The following is a 20,524-nucleotide window of genomic DNA, read 5'->3' on the forward strand; positions in this document are numbered from 1 at the left end:
TGTGTCTGCAATTTGTGTGATGAATGTACAATCAAATGGTAAATGTAGCGGAATAATGAATTATGTAAATTGTTACAAGATATTGTAATAATTCAGAATTCATAAAATATATTCTACGTCTTTTATGATTTCAGATTTTACCTTTTAATTTTGTGACAAAATTTAATCTATCATCATTATCATTATTTTCATTACTTGAACAACTCTTCAAAAGTAGTTATTCAGCACATGGTACGTGTTTGCACTGAAGGTAAAGAGAGACGAATATCTTAGCATTCCATGGATTCACCGTGCAGGTGCCGGGTCCATCGCGTGGTAGAGAGAAAAACACCAAGCAAAGTCCAGGACTTGTGACTACTGGATGTAGGGTTAAGGAATTCCTTGACGATCGATCAACACTCCCCTTCTCTGCTCGTGTTGTTCTCCCTACCTATCTAAATTTGGTAAATTCCTATTAGAGCTTTGGATATTCGTTCTAATATAGAACTAGCTGCACTTCTAGAGAGGCCAAGGTCTTTAAGCAAGGTCTTTAATAATACAACTTAAAACCGTAAAATTTGGGCTAACATAAATGTTTCATTAATAAGTCTTGATGTCAGCTATCATCCATCAAAGTATGTTGTACTATTTACGGAACACTCGTCAAAAAACATCCGAAAAATAAATTCAGTTCATCAGCTATGCTGGAGTTGCCAACCTAACTTTGTTTTATATTAATGGATATAGTTCTAAAAACATTTAAACTGTTCTTTGTTTTCAACCTAACCGAATGGTAGATATTGATTCTAATGGTTGTCGAGACTTTGCAGCTAAAATTTGTAATATCGATGAGTTTAGCACGGAGTCTGTTGTTTCCGGATAGTTTCGCGCTCCGAAATATTTCCGTAAACGTTTGCCAGTTGCAGCAGTCAATTTCATTTTATTGTTATTCATAGTGTACAAAACTTTCCTAAAAAATATAGGATTATTGGAAAACGTTGCTAACCTATCCAATATTGAATTTCTGACGTCCGCAGAATGAACCATTGTAGCATGGTTATTGGATTTTTGATTTTTAGTACCCCTTGTCCTATTTATAAGACCTTGACAGTTAATTGCTTTGTTGGTACTGGAGGCAATTATACTTAAGCCATACTCGATGTGCACCCAAACAAATTAAACAAATTCAAAATAAAGGCTATAAATCGCTAGTTTTTTGCACATCAATTTTCTGGTGGGAGGCTTCGGCCGTGGCTAGTTACCACGCTACCGACAAAGACGTCACCGACGACGCATCAATGACATGTCGTCCGGTCTCCTGCCATATAGTTAATTAATTTAGAATGTCATTTTATTATTAAGAAATAATACATTCATTAAAATAAATAAGAACCGATATGACATGCATTTTAACCTTCATTTCTAATTTGTTTGTTGATAAACATTGCACATCGTGCATGGCTTGAGTATAATTGCCTAGTTGGACCAGTATTGCAAGGTTCAAACGCAGCCAGTATTCTTGCCACTATTCCACGTGAGCATGGATAAGTTAACTTAAGTTTTCTATTACATTCTATCTAAAATCTAAATAGATCTAAATAAGTCAACATAAATTTAACATAACACATAGATCCAACGACTCAGGAAATCGGTAATCTTGATACGAGTGTATGTTTATCTCGTAATTAAATTTAATGATTCAATATATTCGAAACATAAACAACGTTAATCCTTAAACATTGCAAGCAGACGTGAGAAAATAATTAAATGTTAATGAATACTGGCAGGATTGTGCTAACATTATAAATTCAGGACACAGGATGTCGCGAGGAGCCTTATTACCAGCTTACCTTTGCGGTGTCGCCTAACATCGTCAAAGAATAAGGAGGAAATGCGAAGTCTTAACGATTCAAAGCAGATTTAATTAAACATGAGTCGCGTTGAACAACCTATTGTCTTAATACGACTAAAACACACATAATATATAAACACAAACAACTGTTATGATACTTATAATAGAATATTTGACTTGTTTTAAAATAATATTTTTTTACGGCCTCCGTGGCGCAGTGGTATTCGTGGTGGATTTACAAGACGGAGGTCCTTCGATCCTTAGCTGGGCCCATTTAGGTTTACTTAATTGGTCCATGTCTGACTGGTGGGAGGCTTCGGCCGTGGCTAGTTACCACCCTATCGAGAAAAGACGTACCGCCAAGCTACTCAGCGTTCCGGTACGATGTCGTGTAGAAAAAATAAAGAGTATTAAAATAAATAAATAAAAAACCGAAAGGAGTATGGATTTCAACCTAGTTAGCCCGCTTCCATCTTAGATTGCATCATCACTTACCATCAGGTGAGATTATAGTCAAGGGCTAACTTGAGATAATAAAAAAAAATAATAATGTTCTCAGTACCTTCAAATTAGTTAGAAAAAGTGTTAGGAGTGGGTTATAGTAATAGGTACGTAACTGCTGTAACCTAAAATGAATAAACGGGAAATAACATGAAAGTTAAAACAAAAACTATGTAACTAAATGAAATTTTTTTATAAGTGGTTCAAAGTGTACAAAACTTGCGTATATTTTTCTCTAGTTTTTGTGATAGTGTGTTTATTATATATATTGAAAATTATAATTGCAATTTAAAATGTGAATTATTAAGACTTAATAATTACCCCAGTTATTCCGTATTATATGATTATTGAATTAAATTTAATTGGCATCTGGAAATTATAGGCTGCCGCCTGTCAGTAAGAATTAAGCTTTTTCCAATATAATGTAATTTTATACGTTAAATTTGAATTTTTTTATTTATTTAATTCTTGTTTTATAGCTTGGCAAGTTCGTTGATGACACTCCCATGATATGCGGGCGACGGGGGGGGTGAGACTGCGCCGGTATGAAGTCGTGCGCACGGAGCAACCCCTCCCGGCTCGCGCGAACCATCGGAGTGTTACGAACTAATTTATTTATCCTCCATTTATATATTAAGTTTAAAAATATTTTTTATGTATGAATGACCTAAAAATCCGCTTTTTACGTAAAATTAATTAAATTATTGTTTGTTAAAATTTATTAAATCCATACCTAAACTCAGCAATAATATCATCATCATCATATCAGCCAATGGACGTCCACTGCGTGACATAGGCCTTTTGTAGGGACTTCCAAACATCACGATACTGAGCCAGCGAATCCCTGCGACTCGCTTGATGTCGTCCGTCCACCTGGTGGGGGTCGACCAACATTACACTGCGCTTACTAGTGCGAGGTCGCCATTCCAACACTTTGGGACCCCAACGTCCATCGGCTCTTCGAACTATGTGCCCCGCCCATTGCTACTTCAGCTTCGCAACTCGTTGAGCTATGTCGGTGACTTTGGTTCTTCTGCGGATCTCCTCATTTATGATTTTCTGATTTTCTCGTTCCATCGCCCGCTGTGTGACTCTGAGCCTTCTTATGAGGCCCATAGTTAGCGACCAAGTCTCGGAACCATAGATCATCACTGGCAACACGCACTGTTCGAAGACTTTTGTCTTCAAGCACTGAGAAATTTCGGACGAAAAGATGTCGCGAAGTTTCCCAAATGCAGCCCAGCCGAGTTGGATTCGATTTTATTCGATTCGATTATTGCTATGATCCAGCAATAATATAACACTAGTTAAAAAAAATGAGGTAATGAAATCAACTATCGGTCCCCATGTGACATGGGTAAGTAGCTTGTATTCAAATATTACCGACCGTTTCAGTGTCCTGAGCCCATAAATAATATTATTATAATGCAATCGGAAACGGCTCCGATGTACGCGGAATTTACGCGGAAAAGGGTTTTTGGGTTCGGGTCTGCAAATCATTGCTCAAGGTGCCACGTTCGGGGAAATTCGTTTCCCTTTCGACTATTTTCGATCACCCACTTTATGAAAACACACGCGATGTGTTTAATTAACTTCGATTATTGAAATATTATTCAATTTAAGGCTTGATTTCTGAATTTAAAGATAATGTTGTATAGTTATGTATGTTCATGTCGTAGTTAAATTACATTGAAAAATTTATTTCAAAGTTATATAAAAATTGTAATGTTAAACGTTGGTGCTTTTGGTTGGTTGGTGCTAGAATGGTGACCCCGCATTAGAAAATGAAGTGTTGGTCGACCCCCCACCAGGTGGACTGACGACATCAAGCGAATCGCAGGGATTCGCTGGATGCATGCGGCTGAGGATCGATGTTCGGAAGTTCCTACAAAAGGCCTATATCCTGCCTGCTATGATAATGTCAAAAGTCAAAAGTCAAAATTCATTTATTTCAATTAGGCTTAGTTTACAAGCACTTTTGAAAGGTCAAGATTATGTCATAATTGAATTTAATTTAATGGTGGTAATAATAGTCGAAAACTTAAAACTAAAGTTACGAGGGTTCCAAACGCGCCTTGGACCGAGAAGAGCCCACAACAAACTCAGCCAAGGTTTTTTTTTGTTTACCACCATTTTACAAACTTATTTAAAACTAAACTAACTAACTAAGTGATAGAAATGATTTGAAGAAATTGAAAGCCAGAAAGAATATTTCACAGCACGACCCATTCCTTCAGCCCTGGACCACAAAATCACAACCTGATCATGTTTACCCCTAAAAGTACTAGACAATGACTATTTGAATTTAAATATCATATGCCCATTATGTACAAGTATGTACGCGAGGGTACAGTTAATAAAAACAGTACCTAAAGTATGAAGAAACTTCGTAGAATAAACATAGTACATAGTACATATCCAACACAGTATTAGCAACATCAGTAAGCCAATCCGCATTGGGCCAGCGTGGTGGCCTTACCTCTCTCATTCTGAGAGGGGACTCAAGCTCAGAAGTGAGCCGAATATGGGTTGATAATGATGAGTAGCAACATATTTTAACTAGTAGAAACAAGAGAGAATGACACTAAAGTGTATATTTAGATTTTTTTTAACCGTTTAGCTCGTAACAATATTTTAAGGGTCGCATAATAAAATCTAAAAATATACGCACAATAAAAACGAATCGCGTAACAAATCCGAACAGAAATGTTATGTTGAGATCAATTAACGTATTTTTAGGGTTCCGTCAGTCAACAAGGAACCCTTCTGATTTATCCATGTCCGCTTGTCCTTCTTTCTTATAAACGGTTATTTATGGATAAAACAACGACGTAGGTACAATATAATGTCGTTGGGATAAAGTCTTTACAAGCAATTCTGAAACATCCAGTACTTAGTGCTACGAGTATTACATAACGGTGATAATTTAGTAAAAAAATTAAAATTAAAGTTACGTTTTATTTAAAGATACATGAATAAATTCAGAAAAGTAATGTGTATGATGTAATGACATTAATATCATAAAATTAAAAATTTTGAAAAACCCCCGAAGGTCATGAAATTAGCTTCAGACCAGAACACAGAAATGTTGTTTAGCGGCAGTCTCGATCAAGTCATCAATATTCTCTTTCATTGCGCTTTCATTTGAGACCCCACTCGAGTATGTTTGCAGACATTCGGTTATTCTTCCCTGCTTTCAACGCCTAGAACTTTAAACTTTTCAAACCGATTTTCATCAAACATATCTAAGAACACTCGGCCATAAGTTATCTTTCATAAAAAAAAAAAACTAAATTGAAATCGCTTCATCTATAGATTTACGATTCGGTACAAATGGCTTCATCCGTTCGGGCACTATGGTGTCACAGACAGACAAATAGACAGAAAGACAGACACTTCAAACATAGACTTATAACACCCCTCTTTTTGCATCTTTTGCAAAGAAAAAGTTGTCACAGCTCAGCTGAAATTATAATAAAGAAAAATATATAGTCGGCCAATCACAATCAAATAAATGCAGGGTGGATGCAAGAGACATATGTCCAGCTGTGGACGTCGTCTGATTATTATGATGACGATGATGATGAGTCGTACAACCAAAAACCATTGTAAGTCGGCATTGGTGACATACAATTAGGGAACCACTGCGTATAGCCCGACACGCACTTGGCCAGTATTTATATTTTAGCAAACGTTCGCCCGTATAATAATGGGAAATTAAATTGTAAATAACATTCAACGTGCTTTTACAAGACGAAGAATAACTTTTTATGGGCATTGGGGGCCTTTGTTTCCGAAAACGTCGCTTTTTTACGATACCTTTGTTTTTATTAAAGATCTAATCAGCGCGGTAGGAATACGCAACAAACTAGTGCTTCGTCTAAATTGTCTCCGAAATGGCGGCAATAGTATATAAAGTGAAAGCCTGCAATAGCCAGACATACCTCTTTCTATGAAAGTTGAAAACAGGTCAGCACATGCTCCTACTGGTACTGGTAGCAGAGGGGTAATAGCCCAGTGGATATGACCGTGGCATGCATCTCCAACTTTTCTGTTATGTGCATTTTAAGAAATTAAATATCACGTGTCTCAAACGGTGAAGGAAAAACATCGTGAGGAAACCTGCATACCAGAGAATTTTCTTGATTCTCTGCGTGTGTGACGTCTGCCAATCCGTATTGGGCCAGCGTGGTGGACTATTGGTCTCACCTCTCTCATTCTGAGTGGAGATTCGAGTTGTTCGAATATGGGTTGATGATGATGATGATGATGATGATGACTGGTAGTCAATTATGGAACTGGTGAAAGCTTTGGAAGGTAGCAGATCATCAATTGTCCAAGTATAGAACGTAATTATTTAATATTTTGTACAGTATATCATGAGGAATTATTTCTCCTGACACTTAACTTCGTTGCAACTTTTAGCTAGATACCCTTAAAGCTATCTTTAAAAAAATCTTTAATGCTTTATTTCGAAAGGTTGCCGCGAAAGTAAGTGACTAAACATTATTTCTCACATTAAGTTGAAGCAAATATCTTAGTGTTATTTATACTATTTATATAGTGTTAGTTACACAATCCAAGAACGGCTGGCCTGATTTGGCTGAAAATTGGTGTAGCTTAGAACCAAGAGGCAAACATGGGATACATAGGGTAGAAGTAGGGGTAGGGTTTACGCGGACGAAGTCGCAGGCTTCCGCTAGTTAAAAATAAAAAAAACAAGCTTTACGCTTAAACGATTGAGGGTCTGGACCCTTGAAACCTTCTAAACCCTCCATTGTCCAAAGTTCATAATTGGATACCGTACTTAATTATTATAGTAGGAGCATTGACTGACGAACTTTCAGCCTACTTACAATGAGGTAAGTCTAGCTGTTGCAAGCTCTCGGTCCAATAAACTGTAGTTGTTAAGTTGGACAGACTGTATAGTGAATGTACCACACTTTTAGCGGCTGTAATGTACTCGACATTGCTCTAGAAACCCATATTCCAGACGCCAAAGGGACTATGAGGCTAACATAAAGTAGTATATAGCAAGTAGTTAAGTTACCAAGCCATAATACTTAGTCCTTTTCGAGTGGATATACCTACATAGCTATTGTATATTCGTTGATTTATCTTATTTATTTATTTATTTAATTATATATTATTTCTTCACATTACAATGACAATAACAATAGAAAATGAAGAGATCAGAATAAATACAAAAAATATTTTGAAAAATCAACCAACTTCAAAAACGTACTCACAAAACTAAAAAGCGAAAAATAACATTTTATTATATTCTACCTGCTGATCAGTTTGAAGGGGATGCTAAACCAGATCGAGAGTCGCATTGAGAACGTGTTCCTTTTTTTGAAGTAAGTTAAAAAGGCGGCCTTATCGCTAAATAGTGATTTCTTCCAGGCAAACATTGGTTTACAAAAAGAAGGACAGCAGGTAGTGCAAAGCAAAAATAACAATAATTATACATAGGTACAAATAATTTACATACCAATAAGTACGTAAAGAATGTTAATATACCTAATATAATACACAGCAAAACATACGAATATGTACAATATAAAAAGGAATAATAGATAGCTTGTAGATTAAGTATTTGGATCATTGGAAATTGAAAATTAACTGTCATATAAACAGTTAAATCAATAATTGTCAGCCAGCCAGCCAATTGTCTAAAATAATTATATAAGATGGGTGTATAGACCGTTTAAAAATCTATATTAATATTATAAAGCTGAAAAGATTGTTTGTTTGTTTGTACGTGCTAATCTTAGGAACTACTGGTCAGATTTGAAAAGTTCTTTCAGTGTTAGATAGCCCATTTATCGAGGAATGTTATAGGCTATATTTTATCCGCGTATTCCGACGGCAACGTGAACTACGCGGGTGAAACCGCGCGGTATCTACTAGTTATAAAAAACTCAGCTTTTGGACTTCACACTGAGAGGTCATGAGTTCAGTCCCCTTTGACTATATCTATACCAAACATATCTATAACAGTTACCACAGTTTATAAATTACTAGCAGACGCCCCGCGGTTTCACCCGATCTTTTTGTTTTTTCGGGTTTTTATTGTTATCATCAAAAGACAAAAATAAAACTTTTACACTCGCATTTTAATTGTTTTATTATTGAAGCCATAAAATATTCCTTCCACCCAAAATTAGTTGAGCAATTTCAATACATAAAGCAATTACGCAGGCTTGTTTCGGCGCGCCTATATACAGCGGTGTTCAAATATAATGAGCTGAAATAAAACCATAAAAATTTATTTTCGACGATTCTTATTATGCTGGTTTTCCACGGCACGTCATTTCAAAACCTCGAACGAATATGCATTGTGCAGGAAAAATAATACAGTATTGAAATGATTTGAAACGTATAACAGAAGTGATGAAGAGAAAAAAGATTTTAAATATCAGTAAGGTAAGTCAGAGAGACAGATTACGAGGTCAGAGTCCTTTTTTTTACGTAGGGCAATTCTCACGGATAAACACATCGTAAGGAAACCTGCCTAAACTTGAAAATCTTCTAAACTCCGCATGGGCCGCCAAGGTGGACTATTCTAGCATGGCCTCTCTCATTCTGAAAGGAGACTCGTGCTGAACAGTGAGCCAAAAGTGGGTTGTTAATGATGATGACCCTAACCTTGGCAACCTGCAATGGAGCGTTTACAGATGCTAAGCTACATTTTCCTTCTCCTATATTGAGGAAAGCTGAAGTGGCAATAGGCAGGGCACGTAGTTTGAAGAGCCAATGGACGTTGGTCCCAGTCCCAAGGTGCTGGAATGGCGACCCCGCACCGGAAAGCGCAGTGTTGCTAGCGGCTCGAGATATTGAGGGAAGTCTGATCCTGTAGGCCTTTCAAAAATTTAAAATGATGATGATGATCACGATCTACATGTTGAAGTCGTATAGACTCAATCAACAAAACCTACCTACGCACAATGGAAAGTCACCTTTACATCCACAAAATTAATTGAATGGTAGATTTATTTTTGTTCTCAAATACTTGAAAATATATCATTTATAATGGAGATATCCACCCGTCGTCTTGAATATCTAACGATAGTATTTCATTTTATGCGAACATAATTTATGTTTAATAGACACATTGTTAAGAAATGAAAACGCAAGTTCGCTTTGAATTGAGTGTGTTTATCTAGTGTTCTATTAGAGATGTTGTTACAGTATATTCTAAACTGTTTAAACAAGCGTATAACTAAGAAATACAAAGACAAAATTGATACAACGACTATGACGCTTGTGACCAATTTGTTTTTTTTTTCGAAAAATTGATTTTCCAACTTCGAAACTAATATTGCCTATGTATTACAAAGATGAAGTTATTTGGCTAAGCCTTAATAAATCTCTAACTCGCTTGAAATCTGTTTGGTAGTCAATTGAAAATCATTTCAACAATCACAACCGATTTCCGGCTAACTGTAAACGAGTCTCCTCTTGGAATGAGTGAGCTTAGGCTAATAGTCCACCACGCTTGTCCGTCTATGCGGATTGGCAGACTTCACACACGTAGAGAATTGAGAATATTCTCAGGTATGCACGTTTTCTCACGATGTTTTTCTTTCACCGTTTGAGACAAGTGATATTTAACTTATTACAATGTTATCTAAACAGTTATGAAGTGGATGCCCCGGACCAGATTCGAAACTACGCCTTTCGAATCGAAGGCAGAGGTCAAAACCACTAGGTTTACACATCTATTTAAAAATATATAATTATACTAGCTGACGCCGTGCGGTTTTACCGGCGTAGTTTCCGTTCCTGTAGGAATACGGGCATAACATATAGCCTATAGCCTTCCTCGATGAATGGGCTATGTAACACTAAAATCATTTTTCAAATCGGACCAGTAGTTCCTGAGCGCGTTCAAACAAACAAACAAGGAAGCAAACAAAAACTATATGTACCTCCCTACAGATAACCTTTGTAGAGACAAGAGTTTTCACGTGACACACAATACCAATAATTTCCAACCAGACAGAATATGTAGATGCAATTCTTCCTCTTTTTATCCATCTATTGAAACTTTGTAATTCCGTGTCAAGCAGGTACTCGGACATCTTTTTTGCCGTTAGTAGATTGCAGTCACTTGATGTGTACATACTGCAGTCTGTTTGCCATTCGCAGAGAAATTCCCTTTTGAATTTCCTTCTTTCTTTTAACAAGTTTCGACTGCGCGCGCTGTTGACATGGTTAGTTTGAATTTTTATATTTCGGAATTATATTTTATTTTATTTCAATGAAAAGGTTGACGACACCTGTAATGCAACGCTATGCGCTGTGGTACTAATTTAATAACTACGAAAGAGTTCTGTCTTCTATTGATAGCAGTAGCTAAAAATCAAAAATTAGGTACTGAAAATTTCATATTATGTCATGGCGCCATGGTCGTAGGCTTGACTAAATGTGCCTCGTGGTTTCACCCACCTAAATCGGGTTCCTGTTTGAACAATTGAATATAAGTTAAATATTTGCTGGTTCAGAGTTTTATCAATATCTGTGCCATATTTCATTTAGATTTTAACGGCCTCAGTGGCGCAGTGGTATGCGCGGTGGATTTACAAGACGGAGGTCCTGGGTTCGATTCCCGGCTGGGCCGATTGAGGTTTTTATAATTGGTCTGGCTGGTGGGGGCTTTCAGCCGTGGCTAGTTACAAGCTATTTAGCGTTCCGGTACGCTGTCGTGTAGATAGAAGAAGAAAAAAGGGGTGTAGATTTTCATCCTCCTAATAAAAAGTTAGCCCGCTTCCATCTTAGATTGCATCATCATTTACGATTAGGTGACTGTAGTCAAAGGCTAACTAGTAAAGAATAAAAAAAATTTTTTTTTTTATTCTTTTATCATATATCGTGGACACCCTGGACTTCGCCCGCGTAGAAACCTTCGACCATGAAATTCTTTAGTATATTGTTGTTATCAACCCATATTCGGCTCACTGCTGAGCTCGAGTCTCCTCTCAGAATGAGATGGGTTGGGCCAATAGTACACCACGCTGGCCCAATGCGGATTGGCAGACTTCACACACTCAGAGAATCAAGAAAATTCTCTGGTATGCAGGTTTCCTCAGGATGTTTTCCTTCACCGTTTGAGGCACGTGATATTTATTTTCTTAAATTTAGTATATTAAACGTAAGCTAAGCACTAACAACTAACAAGCAGTAATTTGTATCAAAAAAAACTCACAAATTTCACAATGAGCACAAATTGCTTCAAGCTTTACCACAGAACAACTGAAATACTTCTTTGTGTAACAACTGTCACTAACAAAAAGTTCTAACGAGAGTCACCCAACTTCCGACTAAACTTTGTTTACTTGTGTCCACCTTGCGTTCTGACCTAAACTTTCGAGTAGTTCAAATTTACTAAATAGGTTCGAAAGTAAATTGGAAACTAAGTTGGGTCTATCTGTCATCGATTTAAATCTGTTATACTCATCATAATTACCCTCTTGTTACTATTACCGGAGAGGAAATCATGAGTTTTGACCTGTTGTAAAATATTTAAATATAGACCATATATAATTTAATTATATAATATAGTCCGTTGTGCTATTCAGTACATTTAGACAAGATCAGAAATGAGTTATCATGTAAATGTTTGACACCAACTTGCTAATTTTATGCTATAACTAGCTGAAGCCGCGCGGTTTCACCCGCGTGGTTCCCGTTCCCGTAGGAATACGGGGATAATAACGGGCCTCCGCTCCCTCGATAAATGGGCTATAGAACACTTAAAGAATTTTCCAAATAGGACTAGTAGTTCCTGAGATTAGCGCGTTCAACCAAACAAACTCTTCAGCTTTATAATATTAATAAAGATTTAAAATTTCCTGAAAGAAAGAAAAACTCAATGTAACCAATACAGAACTATAAAACCAGCTCTTCATAACTCCTGCATCAATGACACTGTTCACATATTAAACTAAATTGGAAAGTTTGTAAGTTGGGATCGAAGTTGGGTGATTGTGTCTTTTAAAACTGGCAACCAGTATTTTCTGCAATTCGTTTTCAGATAAAGGCTCGAAAAAGCGTAGGATTGACAAGTTAACAAAGTGGTCGGTATAAATGTCGCCCATTAGCATTTCGTTCGTGGGAAGCAATTAGGGGTGTCGCAGTACAATGCTACTCTGTGATTACAACTGCCTGACCGCCTTATTTGTAGTTCCATTTGCATATTTACTTAAAAGTTAATGCCAAGATTTAAGTGTTTGTATTTAATCACAAATCATAAGTTTGGTAAATATAAAATCAAAGTAATATTTTTGATGTTTTTAATTTTCTAAATTTAACACCCTACGTTACCTTTTTTACGCTACCTTATGGGGTACTAAAAATTACGCCCTATACTACGACCCGCGGAGTTTTCCGCCCGTCGCCCGCATATCACGGGAGAGTTATCAACGATCTTGCTAGACTATAGCTACTATAATCGTGAGTTATAGTAGTGCAGACTACAAAGGTACTCGTAACTTAAAAACATGATAATTCAAACATTTTTTTAAATTATTATTTACATATTAGCCCTTCACTACAATCTCACCTGATAGAAAGTGATGATGCAATCTAAGATGGAAGAATCTAACCGGGCTCTTTCGGTTTCTACATGACATCGTACCGGAACGCTAAATGGCTTGGCAGTACGTCTTTGCCGGTAGGATGGTATCAGCCGAATCCTCCCACCAGCCAGACCTGGACCAATTAAGAAAACGTCAGTCGGCCTAGCCGGGGATCGAACCCAGGACCTCCGTCTTGTAAATGCACCACGCATACCACTGCGCCACAGATGCTGTCAAACAACAATATCAAAGTAATTGCCTTGCAAATTGATTACAAGCTATTGAAGTTTCACCAAAAGTCTCATAAACACGCAATATGCTTAACAGGGGAAGTTACTGACGTCTTCCGCCGGAAAATCTTGATGTATGTTGTATAATGAGAAATCCGATTAATGTGCGAAACCTGTTACCGAGACAATGATGAATTACACGCACCCGCGCGCCATACTCCAATGTCAATGTATCTCGTTTTGTGTCGTAATTTTACACGAGCCGTCGGATTAAGTCGATTGAATCTCGACAATTTTCGTCATATTACTTGTTCGAACAGATGCCTGAAGTAGTCAGATCTCTTTTTTATGGAGGCAGAAATATGTCAGCACATTCTCCTACCAGTAGCGTGCAATTCACATATTTTTTTCTCATTGTCTCGCTTGCGCTTGACTAAAACATGCCTGATGGAAACTAATGATGAGATCTAAGATGAAGCGCTTGCCTAGAAGATGCCTATTCACTCTAGCCTTGAAGGTGCACAAATTGTACCTACGTGTCAAGAAACACGTCTGTGTTTCCTGAACTTCGGACCCTTATTCCATGTACTATGCAAAATTAATATTATCTATATTAAATTTCATATGAGTCAATCACACTGACAATTTTTTTATGACATGGGCATAAACACTTTCAGCCGAAGCCGTGCTTTTAGCCCAGTAGATGTGACCTCTGCTTTCGATCCCGGAGGGTGTGGGTTCGAATCCGGTCCGGGGCATGCAAATCCAACTTTTAATTTGTGTGCTTTTGAAATAAATATCACGTGTCTCAAACGGTGAAAAACGTGAGGAAACCTGCATACCAGATATTTTTTTATTACTCTGCGTATGTGAAGTCTGCCAATCCACATTGGGCCAGTGTGGTGGACTTTTGGCCTAATCCCTCCCGATGGAGACTCGAGATCAGCAGTGAGCCGAATATATGATAATATCGCATTTTCAGCCATCATACAATGAGATACGAGTAGGTCTGGCTACAGCAGGCCTTTAGTCCATGTACTTACATAACAAAAGCGATTAGGGGGAGTTGATAACTTTTGTTTCGTGATTCGTGACGCGTATGCCTTTATGAATTTGATGCCTTAAAATTATTATTCTGTATACATAATGAATTATAAACTTGTTTCAGAATGAAACGAACGCTGAAGTTTTTTATATCGTTGTTGCACTGATTTGTAGAGTTTTTTGTGATGAATAGATAAAAACATCTATCTTACATAATTACAAAATTTAGACTGATATTATAAACCATAACCGTACTGTTTGTTTGTTTGGTTGAACGCGTTAATCTCTGGAACTACTGGTCCGATTTAAAAAAATATTTGTGTGTTAGACAGCTCATTTATCACTACTGGATCGAGAACCACGCGGGTGAAACCGCGCGACGTCAGCTAGTTAATTTAACAAAGTTACGCCTGTATACAATTTAAAACACTAGCCGCACCTCGCAGCTAGATCCTGTTTATGAAAAAATAACGGGATAAAAGCACCCTATTCTTTTGCACATTCTATCCAAATCGGTTAAGCCGTTGAGCCGATATTGAGTGACCAACAGCCAACCAAAATATTAAATTTTTTTAAGAAGAATATTTGCCATATCTTTTATGACCAATATTCCTATTCCCCTCCAACTGATCGGAAAAAACTGTATTAGGAGTTGGTTTTTTTTTTTCTTTACAAGTCAGCCCTTGATTACAATCTCACCTGATGTTAAGTGATGATGCTATCTAAGATGGAAGCGGGCTAATTTGAAAATCCACACCCCTTTCGGTTTCTACACGGCATAGTACCGGAACGCTTAATCGCTTGGCGGTACTTTTTTGTCGGTAGGGTGGTAACTAGCCACGGCCAAAGCCTCCCACCAGCCAGACTTGGACCAATTAAGAAAACCTCAATGGGCCCAGCTGGGGATCGAACCCAGGACCTCCGTCTTATAAATCCACCGTGCACATCACTACGCCACGGAGGCCGTCAATAGTCAATAGTTCAAATAGTCCAATAGTTCGGGGATCGAACCACCACCCCTCGGTGATGATTCCGACCGTCCTTACCGTTGCATTGAGTTCAATATTAGTATGGATGGATGTTTATCACGAACTTAAATACAGTTAGATAAAAAAGTAAATGGATGTTTATCAACATTAACTTAAATTCAGTTAGATAAAAAAATTATGTAACAAGTTATTTTAATATTTTGTTATACTTAAAGGTCAACAAAACATCAGGTCATTAATTTTATCGGAGCCATAAACCCTACGTCTCCACGACTATAAGCACCACTTTCGAAGGCAATAAAGTAGACCAAAGTCCAGTATACATATGTACAAATATAGACATAGACATAGTAATTATAGGTGCATTGCGCTTGTAAATAGGCTGCAACCGATAGCTATCATCTACATTGGTAGGGGAGCCAATGATGCTGACTGTGGATTTACTTCAGCGTCGATGTTGGGAAAATAATTTATGGAGTGTGTATTGAGGAAAAACTCCAGCTTTTCAACATAATTCTTATTAAGTTTGGTTTGATAAATCGGTATATTATTGTCTTTTCTTTTTTTGGGGGAGTATTTCTAAAGTAAAGTAGTAAAAAAAAAAAACAAACGGCGGGCTAACTTGTTAGGAGGAGGATGAAAATCCACGTCCCTTTCGGTTTCTACACTAAATCTAAATCGCTTGGCGGTACGTCTTTGTCGGGTGGTAACTAGCCCCGGCCGAAGCCTCCCACCAGCCAGACCTGGACCAATTAAGAAAACCTCAATCGGCCCAGTCGGGGATCGAACCCAGGACCTCCGTCAAGTAAATTCACCGCACGTTCCACTGCGCCACGGAGGCCGTCAAACATAGCATATTTAGATAGAGGTAAGATAAAAGCAATTAAAGAAATACTTAGGTAGCACCTGACACTAATATAAAGAAGGGGCTCAACAAAATGCAAGGTATCCTTACGTTCAACTGCCGCGCTTAAGTAAATCCCAAAATCCGCTCTTCGGCTCCTCTACTATATTCGACAGCCATCATCTACATAGAGTGCATTCAGTTGCGGAACGGTTATTGCCAAATTCGAGATATCTGTACACACTTCAATGTAATACTTGGATCGGGGTCGATGCGGGGCACTCCACATGGCAATATGTGGGGCGATTCAATAAGTAGCCTCATCTATTCTATACTTATAATAAATCTGTAGAGAGGTCAATTCTGTACATCAAATATTTCCAAAATAACTATCAGGGGGTGATTAATGATCGATACTGATGCCAAAAATGCAATCAGTAAAATTTTTGCTGTCTGTCTGTATGTTCGTTATAGAATCAAAAACTACTCGACGGATTTTAACAAAACTTGGTACAATTATTCTTCATACTCCTGAACAGGTTATAGTATACTTTTCATAACGCTACGATCAATAGGAGCAGAGCAGTGAAACGTTGGGAAAACGGGAGAAGTTACTCCATTTTTACAGCGATACTACTGTAAGGGCTGGATTAAAGAGGTTTCAGGGCGGACGAAGTCGCGGGCATCCGCTAGTTATCCGCTAGCAATTATACTAACTAACTAACGGGCTAACTTGGTAGGAGGAGGATGGAAATCCACACTTTATTCGGTTACTACACTACCGAAACGCTAAACCGCTTGGCAGTTACGTCTTTGCTTTTACGGTGCTAACTAGCCACGGCCGAAGCCTCCTAACAGCCATTATAATGCGGCATAATACCGGAAAGCTAAATAGTTTAACATTACATTTGTTTTATTAAAAACAAGGACAGAAGACAGCAAAGGTTGACATTGGTGGCCATAGATAGGTAGCTGAAAAATTAAATGAAAATCAGATGAAATGATTTATTTTCAAATTAACATTTAGGTAAATAACTTTTTTATTTATCAATCTAATTTACTTATCTAAATTATTTAATGCTTAGGCTGATATGAATAAACAAATAAAAACATCAAGTTTATAAAGCATGAATAAGATGATTTAATAGGTATAAAACTGATATTAAATTTTCATAACTATCTGAAAAGGAAAATGTTGTAACAAAAGGTCAAAAGGCTGACCGTAGGGCGGCATTGGTCATCAATATTTCACAACAGGGTTATCTGTGGGTGAAAGTAGGTATACCCGAGTGTACTCTATACTAATATTATAAAGAGGTAAACTTTGTGGTATTGAAGGTGATAATTTCCAGATCTAAACCGATTTTGAAACCTCTTTTACCACTAGAAAGCGACGTTTTGTAAGTTCTGCTATATTTCATCCCCATATTCTTACGGGGGTGGTCGTTAAAGAAACATTATCACGCTCAGCCCGCCAACACTTATTGGAGTAGCGTTGTGGGTCTGCGGACCATATCTTGTCTTCTAGAGCGAGGTCTGGCCCAGTTGTGGGTGTTTAAAATAAGTTGAATGATGTGTCTAGTAATGGTGTTCCTATGTTAAAAACAATTAATATGTTTTACCCCAGTAAGTCTAAAAAATGTACTCCAAAATTCTTTGTTTATTTAACCTCTGCACAAAACATTATGAATATTTGAGATTCGGTGTTTATTCATATATCATAACAAAGCTCGCCCAGACAAAGCTAAATCCAGGCTTTGGATCGTTTTACTGATTATGTTACGAGTACCTCACAGTTTGAGGTCAGAATGTACTAAAATATTTTCATTGTATAAATGTACCAGCTGCCGCCGCGCGGTTTCACCCGCGTGGTTCCCGTTCCCGTAAGAATACGGGGATAATATATAGCCAATAGCCTTCCTCAATAAATGGGCTATCTAACACTGAAAGAATTTTTCAAATCCGACCAGTAGTTTCTGAGATTAGCGCGTTCAACCAAACAAACTCTTCAGCTTTATAATATTAGTATAGATAGTCTACACTAAGGTCATTTTAATAAACTAAGTTGATCTATCATCCAAAGATATAATACATCGTTACTGCCATCTATATTTAACAACTTTAACCTAGGTGTACCTATTTTTTTTTAAATCTTAAATTAAGCAATCCACTTAATTACCACAGTTTAAAAAAAAGTCGTTACACAAATACTGACAGCGGGTATTTCTTAATCACAGTGACAAATCACTGTTACGGATGACGTAGTTGCACTAACATAATGAACAAGATTGACCGTGTTCTTCATTAAAATCCTCTGGAAATTTAACAAAGGCTGTAACTCAATAAACTTGTTCATTCTAAAGTAGTCTCTATTACATTCAAAATAAGGTTTTAAGTCGATTGGGGAGTAGGCGCTTAGGCGCCGCGCGGCGCTTACGTGCAAGTTTCCGTGACGTAAGCGGCGGCGCCAAAGCGTCGCGCAGATATTAAGGAGGGAAATATTAAATTTGGTCGTGCTTGTTATTAGACAAGCAAAAATATATAACAATAGTAATGTAATACGTTTGCTATACGTTTTTGTGATTTTAACCGACTTTGAAAAAAAGGAGGCGGTTCTCAATTCGTTTTTTTTTTTAATATTTGTCTCATCACAACTTCATCATCAATCAATTGTTTCTTGATAGTAACAATTCAGTTCTGAACTAAAATGGGTTAACCACTAAAATGCTTGCTAATACGTATCCTATACATACATACAATATCGTTACAAAACCTGCTTAATATTAACATATACCTACCCTTAACAGCTCTGAAACTGCCAAATAAATTTCGGAGAATACATTGGACGGGCATCACCGTACCCTCTACCTGTCTAATACTGAAATATTGAAAATCAAGCCCTCTCCCCACCATCCCTTTGACCTTTTTTATTGGCAACATTTCACATGTTACACGTTATTAAGCCCTGACTGATATGGGTTACGTCGTCAAACGAGCCTTTTCTCATTCGAATAATGAAATTTAAAAATAAAACACCTTTTTTACATGGTAACATGATTTTGATATGTGTGCAAGTAAAGCCATCATCATGATCACTATTATAGTCATCATCATCTAACTGTTTTATAGCCGAAGGTCATTATGAAAGAAAGGAAAAGAAGGGGAATTTGCCTCAATATCGAACTTGAAGTTCAACCAATTTGAGATCGTAATTGTGATGTTTATTTATATGGTGAGGAACTCGACTCAATACAGCTTATGTACTCGAGTTGAGTAACTTCTATTATACAGGGTGCTCGGGAGTATTTCCCATAACTCTTTATATTCTTTAAGGAAAATTAATTATAAATGTCTAAGGAACATATTGTGTTCTAAAATGAATATTTTCGGAGTAAAAGATATTTCTATCTGCATCCCGTTATATTATGACCTAGTTAAAGTTATCTATACTAATATTATAAAGCTGAAGGGTTTGTTTGTTTGAACGCGCTAATCTCAGGAACTACTGGTTCGATTTGAAAAATTCTTGCAGTGTTAGATAGCTCATTTATCGGGAAAGGCTATAAATAGGCTATATATTGTCCCCGTATACCTACGGGAACGGGAACCACGTAGGTGAAACAGCGTGGCGTCAGCTAGTTCATTGATAAATGAACTAGCTGACGCCACGAATAAAGCTTGCTAGTGCGGAGTGCCAGTTGCAGTATCTCGTCGAAATCGATAGTTTTACCGTTACCACTACGTGTTACATGGATAGTCGAAATTACTTTGTCTGAAAACATACCAAGTTTTCTTTATTACTTAAAAAAAATAGTCATACAGTTTGGGTCCTATAAGTAGATTTGTCAACGCCTTGAAGTTATGGAAAATACTCCCGAGCAGCCTGTATAGTTCAATTGCTGGTAAGCTAACTTGAGGCTAAGTACAGCAGTGGGGATAAGCATGATGAATGCTTGACTTATTTTTTTAATTTTTATGTTTTTAATTGACTAGGACTTTATGATGTTGCATTAGGATTCGTCATATAATTACGCGATACGAACATAGTTATCTGTACTGAAAAATCTGTAGAGAGGTCAATTCTGCACATAAATATATTGCTAATATATTAAGATAACTATCAGGGGGTGATTAGTGATCGATAATGATGCCAAAAATGCAATCAGTAAAATTTTTGTCTGTCTGTCTGTATGTTCGTTATAGAAGCAAAAACTACTCTACGGAATTTAACGAAACTTGGTACAAATATTCTTCATACTCCTGGGCAGGTGTTATACTTTTCATCACGCTACGATCAATAGGAGCAGATCAGTGAAGGGTAATGTTGGGAGTTTCTCCATTTTTACAGCGATACTACTGTAAGGACTGGATTAAAGAGGTCTAAGGGCGGACGAAGTTACGAGCATACGCTAGTATTTAATATAAGTAAAGAACTTTGTGTCCAATTTATTTACGAATAAAACCAATTACCAGAGGACAAGTGGAGAGAACAATGTTAAATA

This window comes from Bicyclus anynana, chromosome 11, assembly GCF_947172395.1.
Source record: "Bicyclus anynana chromosome 11, ilBicAnyn1.1, whole genome shotgun sequence".
Taxonomy (NCBI): Eukaryota; Metazoa; Arthropoda; class Insecta; order Lepidoptera; family Nymphalidae; genus Bicyclus; species Bicyclus anynana.